Source organism: Anas platyrhynchos, chromosome 1, assembly GCF_047663525.1.
Source record: "Anas platyrhynchos isolate ZD024472 breed Pekin duck chromosome 1, IASCAAS_PekinDuck_T2T, whole genome shotgun sequence".
NCBI classification, from domain to species: Eukaryota; Metazoa; Chordata; class Aves; order Anseriformes; family Anatidae; genus Anas; species Anas platyrhynchos.
Window position 1 is genome coordinate 140,018,895 of NC_092587.1, and position 21,983 is coordinate 140,040,877.

At 44.1% G+C, this 21,983-nt stretch overlaps 1 protein-coding gene across 8 annotated transcripts in view; it reads right to left on the minus strand.

Annotated features, from left to right (window-relative positions):
- Nucleotides 1-10,885, minus strand: part of REV1 (REV1 DNA directed polymerase) — a 54,689-nt gene extending 43,804 nt beyond the window's left edge. For 4 of the 8 annotated variants that reach the window (XM_038173211.2, XM_038173209.2, XM_038173210.2 and 1 more), the window contains exon 1: nucleotides 10,729-10,885. The gene's annotated coding sequence lies outside the window, so the exon portion shown is untranslated. Of the gene's footprint in view, nucleotides 1-6,399; nucleotides 6,506-8,457; nucleotides 8,598-10,524; nucleotides 10,635-10,728 lie in introns of those variants that run through there. The other 4 variants (XM_072030914.1, XM_038173208.2, XM_038173207.2 and 1 more) reach the window with 4 other exon arrangements.
- Between the last annotated feature and the right edge of the window lie 11,098 nt (nucleotides 10,886-21,983).

The window sequence follows — 21,983 nt, forward strand, 5'->3', positions numbered from 1 at the left end:
CATATGTCACCAGCAGTCTAAGATGTTCTTCATTCCAATTACAAAGTTCTTGAGAACTTCAGTTACTCTGACCCCTATACAGACCTCTTGGTTATTCAAATAAGTCTTTCCAGTATCAGGAAGACAGAAACAAAAACATCCGATGCCTGTTAAACCAATGAACTGCCTTTCATAGGAGTAAACTTTTTCTGAAACCCTGAAACATTTAATTGTTATTTAGGCTACTGGGAGGCGAGGAAGAGAGACCTCTAGTCCAAACGCCATTGGATCAGGCCATCACAACCTGTGGGGCCAATCAAAATCAGAATCATGGGTATGTACCTAGTTTAATTAAAACTTCAGATCAGAAAACATGACTCCTTCAGGTTAGCTTGCTAAAAGCATGACATATCATTTGCTCAGCTGTCTTCCTAGAGCCTGCAAAACTAGAGAAGCTAGGCTGTAATGCCTTACTTCCAACATCTGATAATGATTTACAATTTCCTTGGCAGATGTGATTTTCGACTCAGCCTGTTCTCTTCAATTCTAAACACACAACTTAGAAACATGGTATTTTGATGATTACTAGATGCCTTTGGCTTACCTCCTAAGAGTTATAGATTATTTGCTTAATGCTGATATGAAAACCTGGGAGATTAATTTCTCCCTTTGTAGTTCCAGGAACTGTTTCTGGACTAAGGAGGATCTTCACTGCTCCCTCTTCACAAGGAGCCACATGGAGACAAGAGGCAACAGGTACAAGCTGTGTCAGAAGTGGTTTTGTCTTGATGTAAGAAAAATTTTTTTTTTTTACAGTGAGAAGGATCAATCGCTGGAACAACTTCCCCAGTGACGTGGTAGGGTCCCCATCACTGCAGGTTTTTGAGATGTGACTAGACAGGTGCTAGGTAACCTCACCTAGGCTCCCTTTTCCCATGGACCTGATCATCTTCTAAGGTACCTTCCAGCCTGGACTGTTCTATGATCCTGCTAAGTCCTTGTGCTTACATGGCAGTTTTCCTCGAAAATGAACATAACCTCTAGAGCTGCTTATCTGAAACCTAAGGAACAAATGAACATGAAACATCTTGCACAAGATATATTAAATCAGAGGAAAAATTAAATAAGATTTGAGGTATACTTGCTGGCTCTTGAAATAAGAACTGTAAAGAAGACATAAAGCCCTATCTATAGGTCTCAAGATGAAGGGGTGAGCAGAAGAAATGCTTTGTAAAGAATCTTCGAAGTGGTGGTAGGGAGAAGCAAAAAAGGGGACAAGCATTGAAATCGGCCTGCTTGTGATCAAACAATAATAATTCTTCTCTCTTTTTATACTAACTTGTTTCAGAGCAGTCTTCTGCTCTGAAATCCCAACAAATTCTGAAACTCCTCAGAAAGTCTGTAATGACAGAAACAGTATCCCTAAGAACAGAATCCAAATTCTCATTGCAAGAGAAACAACCTTTCAAGAAAAAAAAAAAAGTCAAATTAAATCTTCTGTCATCAAAATTAACACAATTTGGCCCCGCATCTTTCAAGACCACACACAAACTGTAAAATCTTACTGTTCTGCAAAATAGAGTTCTTTAACTAATTTAAAATTTCTATTGGGAGATCTTTTTCGAAACTGAAGCTAGAAGAGGAACTAAGAGTTTTGATGCTTTGTACGTCACTGGCAGCTCAGAAACAGTCAAGATAGCACACTAGGAAAAGATACACAACATCCCACTGCATGCTAATTCATGGCCTCACATCACACTTCCCAATTCACAACCACTTAATCTTATTAAAGGCTGTTTGTTAATCAAACTGTACAGATCATGGAATAGAACGAACTACTATCCCTGCATTTTACAAATTCTATAAACACGTGCATGCATACAGGAGAGTTGCATGGCAACTGGGAGATTTCAGACTGCACAACAAGCGACGTAGATGTGAACGTTGACATTAAGTTAGTATTTGAGTATCTGATTCAGGAAAGATATTTCTTTTAAAATACTTTAAGATCAGGATGGTGTGGTATAGGTTAGGTGGCTTTCCATTAACTGGGATAGTTGGGATTACAGAGATAACAGACAAATACAGACCAAAACCATAGGTATTATGAGCACAATGCTTGGGAGCACAGAAATGTTCTCAGCAGCTCTCTGAGAAGCAAGTATGGATCCTCACAAGCCTTTTGATTCCAGGTCAGTACCAGTCCTGCCCAAACTTCAGTTGTCTGTGCCACGCTCTGCAGCATTCTCTTTTCCATGATGCAGAGACATTTCTGCTGCCTTTTCAGCAGGCAGATTTTATATTTTGCACTACAGAAAAGCAGAAGAACTATTGCCAAAGGCAACTAGACGCTGCAATGTGACTCAACAAAAAACCTTGCCAGACTTGTGTCTAAATACACAGTACAAGTAACTTCTAATCCAATTAATCCAATCACAGGTAACAGGACGTTGCGTCGAAGTGTAATGCACAGCAACAGGCTTTTTGCTTTTCTGACCAGCACAAACACCTGATTGACATCCTCTAGTACAAATGAACCTGATTTAATTAGCGTGTTCAAATACCACAAACATCATTCTCGAAGGTGCAGCTCTAACGCTAACAGAAGTACGGCTATCTCAGGCCACCACTAATGAATATCAGAACCTTTTGCTTGAACCGTAGATTGAATCCATCCCTGCTCAGCAGGGCTTAGAAGTTGTTTCCATCAAATGGGTATTTTGTGGCCTGTTTGAGTTCCATGCATCTACATTCCAGCTCCCACATCAAACTCACCACTCTGCTTGGCACTAGGCTGCAAGCTCTTTGAGGAAAGAACTGTCTTACGTGTTTACACATTTCTCAGCACAAGAGTCCTATTCTTGGATGAGTCTTCTGGAAAAGAGCTGCTGCTACAGGGTCTAAAACTATTTTTTACTATGTACTAAAAATGTCAGAATCCAGTAAAGGAACTTAAAAAAGATAGTTTAAGAGGTTTTTTTTTTTTTTTTTCAAGATACTGTATTTTTAAACCCCCGTGATTTTAGGCACTAGAGTTAACAATACTGTTCCATATTAAAATAAACAAATCTGGATGTTGCAAAGCAACTGAATTTTATTCTAGGCGGGAAATAAACTCTCAGGGTGAAGTTTCACAAGATGGTTGAGTCAACTTGATGGCCGCCTGCCACCAAAAGGAACGGGCTGATCCTCAACCTCTGCTGGCCCGACAGAGGCCAGCTGGCCTCCCTTATGCCCAGCCTCTCCATTCCAGCTCCGCACTCCCACAACCCCTATGCCTGGCACTTTGGGCCAAATCAGAGGAAAATTCACACAGTGGTAATGGACAGTTTCCACCAGGTCGGTGAGCTGAGCCGAGTCACAACAGGGTCACACACAGCCAAGGCAGATGGGTGGGACTGTTCCCTGAAGTGCCAGTGACAGCTTATGAATCCCTCAGCCGTTTCTGGAAACCAACTTTTAGGTCATGGTTATAAACAACCAACTGTGGTATGAATGGGGATGTGGATTTGCAATAAGCCGGGGCCTCACTACCGGCCCTGCTTATATTCTTCCCCCTAGTAAACAACTGGGGTCGACTACCTTACTTTTTTCCATAGAATAAGAAAGAGTTTTCAAAGAATGTTAGAGTTGAACAACAGAGAAGTGCTAAGTCTTTTCTCCAACTTAACTCACACATGCCCATATTACAATCGCTTCTAACTATAAGCACCAGTATTACAGGGTCAACCAGCAAGTTCTGGTTTGCAATCCAATCTCTGATGATATTGTGAAGCAACACAAATCAAACTGGCCAAAAGACATAAAAAAAAATAATCTGTCCCCAAAACCTACTGACAATACACCCTTCTCCTGCAAGTAAACCTAGGACAACAATCACGAAAATCTTGGACAAATTTTTACTTTGCTAAGTAAATTATTCCAGTTTCCAAGACTATTTCTGCAACTCAAAATGGTCTTTATTTCAGATCAGTTTACTTTAACGTCCAGGACTAAATACTTTACCTACAAGCAGTGACTAAGATATTATTTTGTGTTATTTTGTGAACTAATCACCACATCAGCCTAAAGTGGTTGCTCAGCAATCAACCATTTATACAAGAGCTGTACAGGACAACAACATGGAGATCTTTTCCCACCCAACTTAGAGCCTGGGACATACAACTTTAACTGTCACAACTTAAGGAACCATGAGCATGGGGTACAGAAAACAGCAGAGGACTTGCTGTCCTAAAACAAGGTGGTGCATCGTTCTGCAGCCTGCACTACCTTTGAGCAATCTGTTTTCAACAAGACTCTCTTTTTGCTTTTATACATGGCATTTGAGATGGTTAGTTCTTTGAAAAATAGCAAGCCGGATTCAATTTGAGACCAACTGTCAATGTTTCATTCCCCTCTAGGAATAACATTCAGTAGCAGCTACAGTCCATTTAGAGCTTGTCAGAAGCAGTGGTTTAACTTGGTTGAACTTTTTCTTCTGCTCACAAAAGACTCTGGCTGGAGTTTCCACATTTCTGCATTGTTTGGTAATATTTTCCCCACACTTCAGAGTTCCTGAGTGTGGAGTGGCTCCTCCCCATAAATTTTAATTGACAGATTTAACCATGTAGCTCAGTTCACTTTTTAGTTCAAACATGACGTCTTTGATACAACTGTTCATACTGCCACAATACGCTGGCAAATTTCAGCAGACCTCAGCAACTGGCTTCATTATTTCTGTTACTCATCTTCCTTTGGGACTTCAATCCCTAGAGGACGTAGCACACTCGTAATCTTTATGCCAGCTTCTAAGTGCCTAGATTCCAGAAAAAAATCATTAAGTCAAATCGGGATAAGAAACAGCTTGCAGAATTAGGATTCTCTATAGCAACATAGTGAACAGACTGTAAATCAAACTAAAAGGAAATTCTTTCTCTCTTGGACTTAAGTGAGTATCTGAAAGAACAAGTGAGAAGAACATGTGAGTTGCGTATTCTTCAAGTCCATATATATTTAAGCTGGCTACAGCATTTGAGAAAAGGAACTGTGTTACTTTTTCTTTGAAAAGGGAGGGTGGGCTGTTCACTTTTTTTAACCTAATAAATTGATAGAACTTGCTCAGGAAGTGAAAACCTGGGTTTGTGCAGACCTCAACCTGACAATAATCCAGCCCTACAACTCGTGTCTTACACGCAGAGCATACACTGAAGAGTAGGTAAAGCCCTGGGTAGGTACAATAAGTAAACAAAGATCCCTCTTCTCAGATAACCAAGAGACTTGCTGCTACTGAGTGACTTAAGACTTCCTAACCATAAAGAAAGTAACTGGAAAGCTAAAGAAAGCAAAGCAGAAAAAGCGAGTAAGAGGGGGTACAGCCATTCTTGAATAAAAACAATGAAGAATTTTCAAGAGGTGACCAAAACCTGTGAACACTCTGAATTTGTTAATGTTGAATTCAGAGACGCTGCCGGTAAAAAACTCTGGCACAACCCATCTTCAGGTCTCCCAGATTCCCTAGGCATTGGGTCAGCAGACTGGTAAAATCTTGTCAGAAGAGATGACATTAATCAAAAATGTCATGTATTTGTTTTGATACACATGTATGTGTTTCTGTGCATGCACAGGCGTGTGCGTACATACACACATTCAACTTGCCTTTGCTGCTGACCATCTCATTACCCAGTACCCGGAGTAACTACTTTGGAACGGCATCAAAACACACCTGCCCTCGGACCAACGTTTTAACTAACGTAAAGAGAAGGCTCCATTTCTTCTCCACAAGTTATTTTTCAGTGGAAGTGCCCAGGGCAGTTGTGCTTTATGCTGAACTCAATGTTATCAGCGTACACTGAGCAGATGCCAAGCAGGCCAAGCTCTTCAGGGAAAAAGAGAGAGATAAGACATCCACTTTGCGAATCTCAAGTGGGACCTGATGCCAGATACTAAGGAGGACCATCTCTCTACACGCATATGGGTGGCACTAAGATTGTATGGTAGCAAACCTGGAGGAAATGAAGCAGCTTTGTTAGCAAAAACAGTGCTCACTGCAGAGTCAACATTTAAACAGATAAATTTTTTGTTTGCAGCACTTTTTGAATGGTGTTTCTTAATTCCAACTGTCGTCGTATAAGTCCCATTCCCATTTTTTTTTCTGGATTTGCCTTTGAAACTCTCAAAGCAGCAACCTTTTTTTTTTGAAGTAAAATCTTCACAAGATATGGCTTCCATGGCCTTGAAGGTTTCTGTACCCGTATCTTTCCTTAATCTATTGATATTACTCTTACCATCCACTCAGACCAACACAACTACCATGAAATCAGATGAAACTTGTAACTGGAGAGATCAAAACAAATGGAAATATTTGTTATTTCCATTTTTTTTTTCCATTTCCTAGTTTACTTGTGGGAAAGTGTCTCAGTATGTCTGTTTTTCTAATATTACCTTGGAATCCATTATTGCAACTTCTAGAAACAGTAGTGCTGGGCAAACTTCTGATCTGATCCTATATATTCTCAAGCTTCCTCCTAGACTCAGCTGAAAGTGATATTCAGGGTTCAGGCGCAGTGTTTCTGCATTTTATTGGAAAAACAGTTGTAAGTTCTTACAAGAAAACAAAAATGCTCTATTTCTTTAGGATCCCTAAACAAAACTCGCATCAGAATTGTGTTCTTGGCCCTATGTGGTTTCAAGTTGGTCTTGTAAGTACCTCTGACATTGAAACAACAGCGTTACACTGCTACTTAGTAGAGACAGATCGATAGGAAAAGGCCACAGAGCAAAAACTGCCTTCCTCAGGCAAACAGGAGGCTTGTTGCTCTTACTAGGTTAAAAATCAACATAGAAATTACAGGAATTACTATGGAGGGGCAACATTTATCACTTCAAATTCCTGATCAATCAGAGATTAGAGCGAAAACTCATTACTCCCTTTCTCCAGTACTGTTCTATCACAGGATTAACAGTTCACCAAATAATGCAATTTCAGCATGGAAATCTAAGAAATAGTGACTATTAAGTCCCTTTTTCCAGTTTCCCAATATTTCCTAAAAACAACCGGTGGACTCAAACCAGAACAGTATCCTTCCACTATACACCATTATTTCATTTCTTTAGCTCAACTGGGAGTTACATTAAAAAAAGCCACAAAATGGTAAAATGCATTTGCTCTACTTGATAAATGGCACTAATCCTCCTCCTTACATGCCGCAGGGTCATCCTGGGCTTTCCTACCTGTAAGAATTATCAACAGTGTCATGGTTTCCTTTAAACACCAGCAGCTCCTAGGTCCCCAGAAGAGCCATTTGCCTAGATGCTTACTCATGGTGTCCTGGACTAAGAGCTGAGGGGAACCACCTCAGGAGGAGGAACTCGCAAACAAGGCAGACAGAACTGCAGCTCACTTTGGAGATGCACTGACAGCTAGAAGCTGACCCCAAAGGTGCAGCAGTGGTCCCAAGGCCCCTGCCAAAACACACTCCATAGCCCACCCTGCCAGAAGACTGACAAGTCTTTAAGCCAGCACAAAAAAGCCTTGCAGCAGATCTCAACCCTACTAAGCGTCAGCACTGCTTTCAAGTTTTGGCATTTGAACCAATCCATCTGCACTTAACCTGCAAAGAACCTGAGCAGTGTCTTATCCTGAACTGAATTAGGTATTTTTTCAGGATTTTTTTTTTCATTCAAAAAGCTGAAAAGGTCTTTGTGATTCAAGCAACCCAAATAGGGTTTGTTGTTACCTCCTTACGTTGGGATTTGGTTAAAGTGTTTACAGATACCTGGGAACAGGAAGCAAAACCAACACAAAAGAGTTAACCACACGGTTAAACTTTATTTATGCCAGCAAGTTCCAAACCACCAGCTTCAGCACTATTAAACAGGAAGAATACTAACTGGGAGACCTTAAGCTTTGAAATAGGAAATGAACTAGGAAAAAAAAAAAAACAAAACACAAAAAACAAACCACAACCCACCATCTACTTTTCCCAAAAGTTAACGCTGAAATTCAGGGGACACCGTCTGCTTAAACAGTTGCAGCAAAGAATATCGAAGATACAGCGATCATCTCTATGGGTATACCAAATTAAAAGTATCTCTCAGATGAATTTAACCGTCACAGATTCCTTAACTACAGTAGCAGCAGCCCTCCAGCTAGCTCTAAAAAGACAAGCAACAGGAATGGAAGTTATCATCACTGCCCAGAATTTAAAGCTGTTCTACGTACTCACCTCTCTTCCACTAAAGAGAAAGAAGAGTTTCCTAATTCTCATTCCTATCTTATGAGCACCAGCTACTCCACATGAAATACAGAAGCAGAGGGACCACAGACATGAGAAGCCCTCCTCCCTAAAACCAGCTGTGTCTCCAATTAAAATGCTGTCTGGTTTCTACAACAGAGCAGAAAGCTGCTCTCAGGGAGAAGAAGCTCTACACAAACTTGACTCTTAAAAAAAAGAGACATTTCCACAATTACACTGCATGAACTGTTTGAGAATTCCTCACCTGTTCCTCATGCTCTTTTGCATCCAGTTAGATTTGCTCTCTTTACTTTCATCAGTAAACACATGGCACTGTCACCAAACTCTACGTTGTATTCTTGGGGGAGGGTTTCAGCATTTGGGTATTTAGCTCCCTTGCTGCATCTATACCAGGCAAACACACTCTTAAGAGCCGACAGAGATCTCAGAGATAATATAGTACTTTAATTAAAGCAGAAGGATGTTCAATAAAAAAAATCATTCTTCATAATGTAAACAATAGCTTAACAGATTAAATGGGGGAAAGCACATGGCAGGGTCAGGTAAGTTATTCTTTTCCTACATGTCCTGAACAACTAATTCATTAAGAAGTCTGTAATCACATTTTTCCTATGTTCTTGAAACGAGTTTTTGTATTAGAGTCTTTTTTCTTTTTTAATCTTCCTAGTAGCTGAAATGGATGGCAGCAAGATTGAAAATTTGCCATGAAGCTTCCTTAAGACAGAAATCCAGGTCGAGGGATGAGAAAAGACTGATCAAACTCAGCTCCCGCTTACGAGACACTGGCTGCACCAGGCAGACCAGGCTATGGCTAGGTAAGAGGATGCACACCATCCAGACAGACAGACTGGCAATACATTTGGAAGGCCAAATATGAATAATGCACTGAAATATGAATAATGCACTGAAGACATACACTGTGCACAAAAATATACATGTGGAGCTTACTACATTGGCCTGAAATATGTTTTTTTTTTTTTTCCAGTATACTACCACAGCTTTACTTTAAAAACAATCTATCTCCAAGTAGTTAAACAGCAGCAAGTCACAAGGCAGGTGTCTGCACTGAGCCTCTACTAACTGTCCTAGCAATGACCTCCAGTCTGACAGCTTGGGATTATTTACCAACAGGGATTTGGTGCACCGTCCAGTGGCAGAATTGGGCTGAGTGAAAGACAATTATGGTGGGGATGGGCAGCGACTACACGCCTGAGACAAGATGGCAAAGAGAGAATTTGTCAGAGATCTGGATTTCTGCATTAAATACCTTAATAAAACGGGGCTGTTTCACAAATGTATTTTGGCTGTAACCTTTTCATTAGGTGCTGTTGTTGTTCCGACAGGACTGTTTTAAACTGTTGCCTAATTGCTATTAAATATAAGAGGTTATAGTTAAAATTCAGCTCATGCAATTGCAATCTGCTGGGTTTGCTTCCTTGCATTGCACTATCAAATTCGAGATTGGACCTCGACTTTAAATCAAGATCCATAATAAACATCAACTCTTCTTTTTCAGGGAGAAAAACCTCTCATTAACACAAACCGAGCATTTGCAGGCCTTGCCTTTCCAAAGGCTAACATTAACCATAAAGCACGGGGGGGATAATGGAACACTGCAGCACGCACCATGGCTTTCCTATCCCCCCCCCTTCAAAAAAAAATATAATAATAATCGCGTGCTTACGCTCTCACCCTACCCTCGGCTCTCAAGGTTTACATGCCATCCCCGCGCACCTCCCTCCCATCAGGGGCCTTTTGCTGGGTCAGGCCGGCGCTGGCTACGTAGCAAAACACAGCAGCAGCAGCAGGCGGGGAAAGGGGGGAAGGAGAGGGGGGGGGATAGAAGAGGCGAGCCCTCCGTGCCCCTTCCTCCCCCCTCACAATCAACGCAGGGCGCAAAATCCGCAGCCGGCTGCGGGTGGGGGGGGAGGTAGGAAGGGAGGAGAGGAGAGGAGAGGAGAGGGCGGCGGGGCTGCGACAGGGCTCCCCCCCCCCTTAATTTATCCCCTCCCCTATTTCCCCGCAGTGACCCCTCGCTGCCGACCCCTCCCCAAACACCCCCCCCCATACACACACACGGGTACCCCCCTGCAGGTGCCGGCGGGGGAGGGGCACCTGAGACCCCCCCCCCCCCAAACCTCCCCCTCCCCAAACCCTAACACCCCCTCCCCAATCTTTAACACCCCCCCAACCCTAACAAGCCCCCTCAGCCCTCCCCCTCCCCCTCCCCTCCCCTCCCCCCTCACGCCCCCCGCCGGCGGTTACATAACGCCACCCCCCCCCTCCTCCTCCTCCTCCTCCTCCTCCTCACCTCCCTCCTTCCTCCTCCTCCTCAGGCCCAGGCCGCAGGGAGGGGCCCCGCAGCCCCCCCCCCCCCCCCCCCCCCTACTTCCCCCCCTCACGGCTCTTTTCCTCTCAGGCCAACCGCCATGGGGGCCTCGCCATGACGGGGGGGGGGGTGAAGGCAGGCAGGCAGGAAGGAAGCAAGGAGCCCGCAGCGCCGCTCGCCGCTCACCTTCCGCCGCCTCCCAGCCGCGCTGTGTCGCCGGCCGGGGCTTCACATGGCGGCTGCCCCCGGTAACGGCCGCCAGCCTTCCTCCTCCTCCTCCTCCTCCCCCCGCCCTCCCTGCGCGCGCGTCACGGGAGCGCCTCGCGCCACCAACGGCCGCCCGCCGGGCACGTGACGCGGGGCGGGGCGGGGCGGGACGGGCGCGCGCGGCTCCCGCTCCCCTCCCGCTCCCCGCCCCGCCCCGCCCCGCTGAGGGATGGCCGCGGGGCGGCGGCGCCCCCTGGCGGGGCGCTGAGGGCGGCCCCCTGAGGGGATGTGCCCCTAGAAAGGAGGCCCTCGTTCCTCCTGCTGCTCATAGGAAGCTTGTCTGTGGTTCATTTGGCTTTATAAAGAGAAAATGGCTTTATAAAGAGAAAAGTCCCGCAAATACACATTGGTACAACCCCAGTCACGCTGGCTCAAACCCCAGTTTGCCCACCAGCCCTCACGTGGATTCAGTTTCAGCAATAAAATGCATCCCTCTTTGTAACAGAAGCCCTTATCCATAATCGTCCTTCCTCCACCTGCGTTGTCAGAGCACGGAAATGGCTGTCCCGTGCTTTAGAAAAAGTTTTCAAGGGTTTTCCTGCCCTGAGCTGTGTGAGGGAGCCAAAAGCCTTAGCACTGGCCATACCTTTCCCCTCACCTCACACTTATCAAAATGTCCACATAGGCTAAGGAAAAGTTGAGTCCATGAAGTTCATGTCTGAAGACTGAAGTCTGGTGCCCCTCAGGGCATGGTTTCTTCATTGCACTTAGAAAAATGTTCAAGGGAAACCTAGCACCTTCATGCGAAAAAACAAAAACAAAAACAAACAAACCACAAAACAAACCCAAAAACATTTATTTTTTACCCAGAATTTTAATGAAACCGCTCTCGGTCCTTGCCAGTCTGGAGCAAACCAAGTGTTCCCAGTGCTGTGTGAGTGGATGTGCGCGTTACTGCTTCCTTCCAGAGCTATTTCTCTAGGGGGCAGTTGTGGAGCAGAAAGGCAGAAAGACAAGTGGAACGGGGATTAATTTAGGTTGGCAAGAGCAGCTTTAAAATGGTTAGTCAATGATTATATTTTATTTTTAAATAGAAGCTGGCATATTAGCAAATTATAAGAGGAACCAACAATTATTTAGGGAGGCATGTGGGGACGGCTGTTTAGTTTTGTGAAGTAAAGCTAGGGTAAGAGTTAACAGTGAAAAAGGGTGAAGTAGCCATACAACACTTCCAGCAAAGATTACATACAATTAGTTAAAATAAGTAAAAGGGAAAAAGTACAAAAGTTTAGGTAAAGGGACAAATATTAAAAGGAATTATTTTATTCTGTGTCTTGTAAAGCCTTCATTTTGCACTTCATCTGCACTGGCAGGCTTCTAAGCTGACAGAAACATCTTAGGTTATAATAGCCAGATCAGGAACCGGGGCATAGGCTTACTCATTGTGTAAATATTTACAGGGTGAAGCCCAGCTTAAAGCGTGTTGACTTCAGAAAAATAATTCTTTCTATCTTCACCAAGTTTGGAATCAAATCTGGGGCTGGGGAGAGAAGGGCAACATATGTACAGGCCTCAGTTCAATGGGACTGTGTTCTTAGCTGGAGCATCTCAGTGAGGTGTTACTGGCAAGCAGCTTGTCCGTATAAATCCTACTGTATGAGTTAAAATTCTGCTCCAACAAAAACCAAAGAAGTAATTTCAATCAGTTCAGCATGAGGGAATTTCAGGTGAAGTATGAGAGACTTCGTGTCATGCTACTTGCAGCCTGATACAGGAGACATGACCTAGCAGTGGCTGCAGATGCTGTGAGCTTTGAAGGCTGTTGTCATAAATACAGGACAACTTTGGGCCTCCTTGTGCCAGGAAGGGCATGTAGAGCCGCTAATTGAAGGCCTGTCCTCACACTGATACTTCTGTGTGTTCCTTCTACTCTTATTTCCCAGTTACTTGATTGGTCTTGGGCCATCATAATACGAGGGCCAACAGGGACTCAATCCATTGCTATGACACAGAAAGAGGAATGGGGATAACTTAGCATTGGCCATGTTTTTCATGTTTTTCACAATTCACATTGTACTGATCTATAGTTAGCTATGTTTTAGAGGAAAAAGACTGGCAATGACTTGGCCCTGCTAGAGCCATGGTGATCATGAGGATGGCTCACCATCCTCATACCAGCTCCAGAGGCTAAGTAAGGTGAAGCTGACTGGCTACCAGTTAATGTTCTCTGCTTTTCCATACATCACTGTCCTGCAGCTTCTCCAGCTCTTACTCCATGCCAGCATCTCCTAGCAGACCAACAACCAACTGGGAACAGCTGCAAGGCAGCAGACAACACCCCATTTCCTTCTCATGCCCTATAGGATAGACCCACGGGGCGGTCTGGGTTGGAAGGCTCCTACACCTGCCTCACCTGGACAGCATCTAACAGGGAGGTGAGAGCAAGACGTGGGCACCTTCCCCATCCAGCTGAGCCCTCGCCAGCCGCTGCTGACACCCCGTGGAGCCGGGCAGGGGCTGCAGGCTGCTGCTGCGCTGCCTCTGCTGGCGATCCGCAGGGGTCGCCTTAGGCTGCACGGCTGGAAACCCCCCCCCCGGCCCCCGATTTGAAGCTGAGGACGTGCTCAGCAGCAGTCTGCTACGTCTAGGTAATTATGAATGACGGAGGCTCATTTCACAGCTCCTGCAATGCTGTAGTAACGCAGCCTGCTGTAGCGATGCCTTAAATATTGACTTGTAAAAAAGCTGCAGGATTATTGCAGCGGTTTCCTGACCAAGCACTATTGTTTCATGGTAACCGTTGAAAAATGCTGTTGTAAAAATCCAATCTGCAGCGTTTAGTTCTGGCATTAATGTGTTACATAAGGCCTGTCACTACGTACACATACATCTTAGCCATGATGCCAATTTTCTCTAGCTCCTAAAACACAATGCAGTCAGATATTTTTAGAAGGGATATGTTTTATTATAACCACAATTAATCAGTTCTGCTAGGCAGAGCTACTTTTGCTCTTTCAAGAGTGAAAGAGGCTAGGAAAGATTTCTAGCCAGGGATGGAAATCCCTGTCTCTCTTGCATGGTTTTTAGACATCACAGGAAAAAAAAAAAAAGAAAAAAGAAAAAAAAAAAAAGAAAAGGAAAAAGAAACCTCTGCAGGATAATCTACACTAGCAAACAATCTGCTGTTGTTGTTGTTTATTTATTTATTTATTTATTATTTTTTTCTGAGCGTGTTACTAAGAGCAGTTGTGAAAGGCTAAAGCAGCACAAGATCAAAACTCACAGAGACAGCAGCAGTCTGCATTGGGGCCTGGCATTAGGGGAAATGCCTGGCGGGCTCTGGACAGAAGGCACTCTCAAGACAATGACAAAGATCTGGCTGAAAAATGGTGGGAAGCGAAACAAATATGAAAAGCAAATGAATCTGGAAAGGCTGATGGAAAGAGCCAGAGCTGACAGCTCTGGGCATTTTGCTAATAACGGAGCAATACAGCTCTTAGGTTACTGCTGCAGTCCAGCAGTTGATGGGAAAGATGTCAGTTGATGGGAAAGATAGTAGAGCTTAGGGATATGGTTTAGTGGGGACTGTTAGCGTTAGGTCAGAGGTTGGACTCGATGATCTTGAGGTCTCTTCCAACCTAGAAATTCTGTGATTCTGTGATGTCACCATTGGATGTTTCTCCTGTGTCTTCAACCTGTGCCTGACCAAGAAGAACAAAAATGCTGGCACATGAGCCTTTTCTGCTGGTTTTATTTTTCCAACTTTACTCCCCAGTAGTCATTCTGAAGAGGTGCTAAGGTAGCCGATATATCAAACCTGTTTTGCACAAAGTCTGGATTTATTCAGGACTCTAAGGATCCCTCTGTCCTCTTTTCCCCTTGCCTGCTACTGGTGTGATACTTAACTGGTGCTGATGATGTGGTAACAGTCCTCCTCCACTCATACAGCAGGGCTGCATCTGCTCTTGAAACTGGGAAGACTACATAAAAATACATTTTGGCTAATTTTGTGTTGAAGTACTCTAGGACTCTGCAGTAGTAGAACTTATTTTAGATGAAAATTGCGCATCTGCAAAGATTTCTGCACCATCCTGATAGCGTTCTGGCAGCTCCGTTTTAGCAGTTCCCTCAATGCAAAATGGGTTTTGTGAAGAGCAAATATGCATGAGTGGATTGCCACCTGCAGCCTAGCTTTTCATGGATCTGAAACCATGACTCAGTACTCAAAGATATTGTTAGATAATAATATGCTTTCTCTATATATAGGTATAATAAAATGGATGCCTTTATGCTGTTGACCTTTTTTTTTTTTTTTTTTTTTTTTTTTTGTTTTGTTTTGTTTTCTTTTTAATAGTCTTTCTAGGCTCATATTCCCTTACTGATTATAACTTCTGCATCCCCACTCCGAAGATAAGATGAGATGGAATCCGTGATTTCAGTTGCAGTGTTTCTTCTTACAGTTTCTTCATCATTCCCAGCTGAGCTTAGAGCTTTGCTGGGCGCAAACACTCAATTTTTGGAGTTTTGCCAAAAGCAGGTGCTTGCTACAACATGGGGATGGCCTGTGCAAAACAACAAAGCTGCTCACTTTTAGGCAACTGGGAAAAAATACCTTACTCAAACACTGAATAGGCAATTTGGATTACAGAAACATAAAGAAGCCTAAAGCTGTGTCTCTCACCTAACTCCCCAGCTTCTCCGTTTTCAGAAAGGTGGATCTCTCCTTGCAGGGACCAAGACAGACTCTCTGCTGCCTGCTGTGAAGTTTGACCCTTATCAAACATATACACAGGTTAGGTAGGAGTGGGATTCTTTCTCTGAAAGGTCAGTTCTCTGCTGTAAACTGTATGTGGTCTGTATTTGTGTTAAGGTAGGGGAAGGATTATTCTGTTACTAGGCCAGTCACTCCCAATTATTTTTGTCCTTTTTTCTACTTGGAGTCAGTTTTCTCCTCCTCAGAATTGTTTGAGAGCTTAGTTATATGGAAATCCCTAAATTTTACTTCTTAGTGTTGCCAAGGTGTTTTTTTTCTCTTTTTTTCCTTTTTTTTTTTTTTTCCCCCTCATGGTGATAAGAGATTTAATGAGTGCTGTTGAAAGCATTTAAACAGGTTTACACATTCTCTTCTTACTGCACAGACAGCAAAGCTTTATTGCAGGGGTTCTTTTTCCATACAGCCACAGAAGAGCTCATCCTTTCAGTGACAGAAATTAGTGGATACCTTTGTTCTCTCAGTGGGTGGCATATCCAGAAAATCAAGTCGCAGAGATCCTATTAGAACTTCCAGTTAACAGTCAGGAAGGACCTTGAGGACGTTTGGAAGACAGGGCTGTATTCTGGCACATTTCTGCATGGTATGCCTGCTGGTACCTCCAAGAGGGCAAGTTTTGAAAAGTGCCACTGACATCAGTGAAGTAGATGCAGTGAATCCAGTGAATGCAGACACAAGCGATGCAATTGGAACCAGAAATGAAGGGTTGAATTGATTTCTCCTAATTTAGATACTTACAGCTGAGCTAGCCTTGAATGAAGCTGTCTCCACCCAGTATAAAATGACCCTAGTGGGACTAGGTCATATGTAAAGGGCTACACTCTGGAGTATTTGATATTAATTAAGATGAATCTTACTCACAGAAGTCAATCTCATATCCATCTCACCTTTCTGCCATGCATCACAGTCTTCTTATGGTCATATTATGGACAACAGGATCAGAACCTGTCTATGTCTAGTTAACAAAAGGTTCAGGGAAAGACAGGGATAGGGAGAAAAGAAACAATTGGATAAGGCAAAACAACATTTTTGCTACTAACCCAAATATCACATGTAATGGCTGCCTAGGAAATGGGCTGTAGGAGAGACTAATGAGTCTGAAATGAGGAAACCTTGGTAAGAGAATGTCTTCAAACACAGCTCTGGGCAGTCCTGTGAATCCTGCAAGTCTCAGTGCATCAAAGGTGCAGTAAGGGCAACAGGGGCCACCTTATCCTTTGAATTTTCTGGGCTGCTGAGAAACCATCTGACAGCTCCTGAGAATGCAGCCTCTTGAACTGTTCTACCCTACTCAGGCCCTCAGCCCAACATGGAGTGCCAGAGAGAGTCAGAATTACCACAACACTTCAGGAAGGGGTAAAGAAGTAGACAGTGGATGTTAACGTGGGGAAAGGAGGACAGCATGTCAGCAGGATGAAACAGCACAACCATCACAACTGGCCTAGTGGCTCCTACTACAAGACAAGAGAAATCTTGTCCTGAGATAGGAAAAGACCTGGAGGATGCTTGTGAACCAGAGGAAGAGATTGATCAATGTATATATTTATCTATTTTTGCCTGTAGGCAGAGGCTCTGCAGTACTCTTGGAGAGAATTTTGGTTGCTTCAGACAATGAAATAAATAGGGAAAATTGTACTTTTATTGAAAGGACATGGGAGTTCTACCCCTTTTGCAAGATTCCTGTCTTACTTTTTCTGGATGCAAATTTGCCAAAAGGGAGAGGAAGACAGAAGAGCCAGGCTGTGTCTAAATGTCGTAATAGAGGAGATTTTCAGAAGTTCCAGTGAATCAAATAATCTTACAGGTGCATGCTCAAATCGCACTCATGAATTCCAGGCAGTTTAATGAGGCTGCATGCTGCACAAATCATACAGCTACAATGCACAAGAACAGGTCTAAACCAGATTGCAGGACTTTTATTGTTAAAAAAGGGCTGAATTTGGGCTGTCAATGTTCTCTCTCTCTCTCTTTTTTTTTTTCTTTTTTTTTTTTTTTTTCTTTTTCTCCTGGAATGCAAATTCTTTAGATGTGAAACTAAGTTAAATTTGTCTGTGAGCTTCATTTTCTTATTGGAGACCTAAGTAAGACTAAGAGGAGGACTATGAAAAATCTTTCTACCCATACCTGTGATGAACTCCTCTGACTTATGTATTAATAAAGAGCACTGGAATGCTGCCATTACTTACCAAAACTCTCTTCTTTTTTTTTTTTTTTTTTCCTACCACCCTATGCTAGCAGGAAAGAACATATGAACAGTACGGAGTGAATGCTGATTTTCTGTGCTCAAATAAAGGTAAAAATTGTCTTTCAGAAATGCTGAGCACCTAGAACCCAAGCTGCTTTCAAGTGTGTGGGAAGTCTGGGATAAAAGCTGGTATCTCCAATCACGATTATAGCCAAGGGCAAGTCAGTTAGGCTGGGCATGATGGTGTCCTGACTGAGAAAGGCATAGTACAAGCTATTTCCGATTGTAGCTTATTAAAGATTTATTCATGTTGTGAACTCAAATCCCCATGTAGAAAAAACTACACATGGGAGCAGCAAATGTCATTCAAAATCAGGCCCAGCCCTTGTGAATGTGGCATTCAGAAAAACTGACACACTTTAAAGAAAAAACTAGATCTTTTTACATGTGGACCACAAAACAGATGCAAAATCTTAGCTTTCTGAACTGACCACTCTGTGGTCATTTTCCACATAAATATATGATTAGAAAATACACTAGAGAATGCACAGGTTGTCCGGTTCTTCTCTTACCTGAGTGTTTCTTGGGCAGGCAATTGATAATGCCTCAAATACAGGAATGCTTTTAAGGGAAGACCGGAAAAGATCATCCAAAAGATTGCTCACTCTGGGCAATCTCAGACAATTTTTTCCTGAAACGACAAACAAAATAAGGTGCAGGCAATAGACCAGCAAGTCAGGCCGGCTGTTGCTAAGACAGAAAAGAGTTTCTGAGAGAATGCCGTGTGGCACAGGCATCAGCTCAGCAGAAGGCTTGCCCATAAACCCTGCTTTAAAAGCATCAGTGCTTAGCGCACGCCACCCTGCCACAACCGGTGCTGAGAGCTGGGAAAAGAGTGAGTGTCCCCAGCTGACCCCTGCTTCTTCCACACGTCTGGCCTTCCATGCATTTCCCAGAGAGAGTCAGAACAATTTCTTTGTGCTGGAGTTTTGGAGAGTGCGCTGTTGGGGTGAGAGGAAATTTATATTTTTGCCTCTGGGGCCAGAAGCCCTGGTTTCTAAAGGTGAGGTCTTGTTTTGTTCACGTTCCTCTCTTCTTTCTCCCTTTCCAACCACACACAGAAGTGGTACGTGGTGCAAGGAGATGTGGCGTGTGCCTGTCCTTCCAACACAGGTAGGGAGAGCTGAGTGCATGCTGCCTCTTGCTGTGGGCACACCAGTGGGGGTCTCTGAAAGCTGCAGCAGCCCTTCCACAATCCTTGGGATCCGTGCTGCAGGACGCTGCCTTGCGCCATCCCCTGGTGCAGCTCCTGGGCTTAAAGCCATCCTTCTCAAGCAGCCTGAAGCATATGTGAGCCTAATTTTTTGCCAAAGCCAACCTTTCTTTCCTGTACGGAGGCAGCAAGTGGCAAATCCGGGTGGGATGCCCTGCCCATGGTGTGAGAAGATCCTGTGGATTCCCGTGCTGGAGCTGAGCGCCGCGCGTGTGAAATCTCTGCTGGTTGGACGGTAAGACTGGAAGCACGCAGGAGCGATAAGGAACAATGCAAGCGGATTCAAAAGGGATTTGGATCATTTAGTTGATGAGCCAGCAGATGGCAAATGCTGCTTGGTATAGAAAATGAAAAGTGATTAGTCTGGGAACAAAGAGCAAATGTAAGGAATGGGTGTTACATCCGGCACGCTGCTCAGAGAGAGAAAGGGGTTACCGTGGAAAAAAAAAATCATAGAAACCATCACTTCAGTGCACAGCTGCAATAAAAAAGGCAAACAAGACACTAGCCCGATGGAACAATGAGCTATAATGCACCAGGAAAGAGGCAATACAGTCCTCTGGAAGATGGTTATTAGGCCTCGCTAGAACACTGCAAGGAGCATGGGTCACCGTCTCAGGAAGGTTATGTTTGGAGCAAGGTGCATTATAAAGCAGCTAATCGGTAATGGTTTCAGTGATTTCAGTTCTGAGGCAAAGTTAAGAGGCTCATTTTGAGGGGTCAAAGAGACCTCAAAGAGATTTTAAAATTATAGTAATGATCGGCACAGTTAGCAGACAATGCTTAGAGTGCTCTGAGATTATAAAAATTAAGGAAGAGGTACTGAGCAGAGAGCAGAAACTTCGCAAACCGCTGCAGAAAAAGAAAAGATCACTGCCTTTTGACTTCACTGAGTTAGCTGAGGGTGAATACAGCCTTGGGAACACTTAACTCAGGTCGGTGAGTGCATGGGACTCTCCTGTGGAACGAGCGGGAGGGCAGTAAAGGCCCAGAAAAAATAGCAAAATGGTTTAGGGGAACAATCCACTCTGCAGTGTTCCAGGGTTTGGTTTTGTTTGGTTTCTGCAAAACGGGATGTAAGCATTTAAACTGCAATTACATGGGCTTCAGGCACCAGAACTACATATAAAATCCATGCTTGACTGTGTGGGCGTCAGAGAGAGGCTCCTGAAATAAGTAAATTGATGGGGGCTCTGAAACTGCTGCTGCTGCAGCTGGGCTGAACTGGATGGAGCCTGGATCTCCAGCCTAGCCCTGAGGTCCTGGAGCTGGCGGATACAGTTTGGAGCATATGGATTAGTTATATGGACCTCAACAGAAGGCCTGGGCTCCCTTCAGTTTGCATCGTGGTCAGAGAAGAGGTATGTCCGCTGCTTTTAGAAAAGGTTGGTTCTTCAGGAGCATGTTGTCAGGAAATAGGTGGTTTGTATGCACGAGCCTCCTAACAGAGAGCAGTTTGCTGGGGATTCAGCTCAGGTCATGATTAAGCCTTGCCCTCCCTGTTGATGCTGGCAACTCTGTAAAAGGGAACACAAGGCAGGAGCAGGTATCAGCTGCTGGCAAAGAAGGACCTCAGAGACAGATGTGGGATAATCTACCCCTACAGAAACCTGATTTTTATTCTCCCGTAGTCAGATGCTGGCTTAAACTCTGAAACCCTGTCTTTATGCTTCTTCCAAAGTTTAGCATAATTGTCCTGAGTGGATATTCCTGTGATCCATACAGCCCATCCCATCCTTCTTTGAATCCTGCAAAGTTCCTGACCTCGGTGCTTTCCTGTGGTGATACCTTCCACTGTCCGATTACACACTACGTGACGGAGAATTTCCTTTGATCAGCTCTGAATGCACGAGCTCTTCATTTCGCTGAACATTCCTTTATTCTTGCGTTATACAGCAAGGTAAAGTGAAGGGTCTGAGACATCTTCTCCTGGAGTATTTGGTATTTTACCTTGCTGTGTCCCTTCTTTTCCATCTCCTTTCTGAGATAAACCTCAGTCTTTCCAAGCTCTTCCTGCCATAGTCCTGCCTCTGCCTCCAGTGCCCACTCACTTATTCTCACTCTTACTCTCTGACCTCCACTCATTCCTGCAGGATCTTTTGGAGCTCGCAGAGGGGCATGGACAGCATGCCAGGTGAGAATTCAGCATTGAATGGTATAAATGGAGAATATTTTCTGCTTTATCCACCGTCTTGTCCACTGAGTAGCCACACACCTTGTTAGATGCTTGGCTTGCAGCTGTACCCCGAGCAGATGTCTTCAGTGAGCTGTCTGCAGTGCTGTTTAGGCAGCTGGTGCTGAGCTCTTCACCTCAGACCTTAATTTCTGTAGGCATCTTCTCTCTGGCACCTCTCACAGTCATGCTGTCTCACTTCATTTGGCAGATATCTTGCTACCCAGGCGGTCTGCGTTATCCATCAACCTGACCTTACCTCACCTTCCTTATTACTTCTTTTTCTATCATGTCAGGAAGAAAGGTCTTACCCTCATTTAAAAAAGGCCTTTTTAATGCTTCTTTTTGCTATCTGCCTGCTTTTATGCCATCCTCAAAGTATTCATGGCTGCTTTTTCATGTATAAGTAGCTCTGACATGGTTTTCCCACACTGCCCATGCAGTCTGTACGGGATGAGCTTTTCCGTGCTGAACCATAAGGTTACTACTACTTTGTAGTTGTTCCGACCACCTTAATGCCAAGTTTTCCGGTTTTACCTCCAGGACGGAGCGAAGGGCAGCAGGGCAGGGTAATCTGGAATTACATGGTATGTCCATGAGAGGTGCTGAGATCACAGAATCACAGAACCATTAAGGTTGGAAAGCCCTCCAAGATCACCTGGTCCAACCATCCCCCTACCACCACTGTCACCCACTAACCCTGTCCTCAGGCACCAGGCCCAACCTCTCCTTGAACACCCCCAGGGATGGCGACTCTACCACCTCCCTGGGCAACCTGTCCCAGTGCCTGACTGCTCCTTCTGAGCAGAAATGTCTCCTCATTTCTTACCTA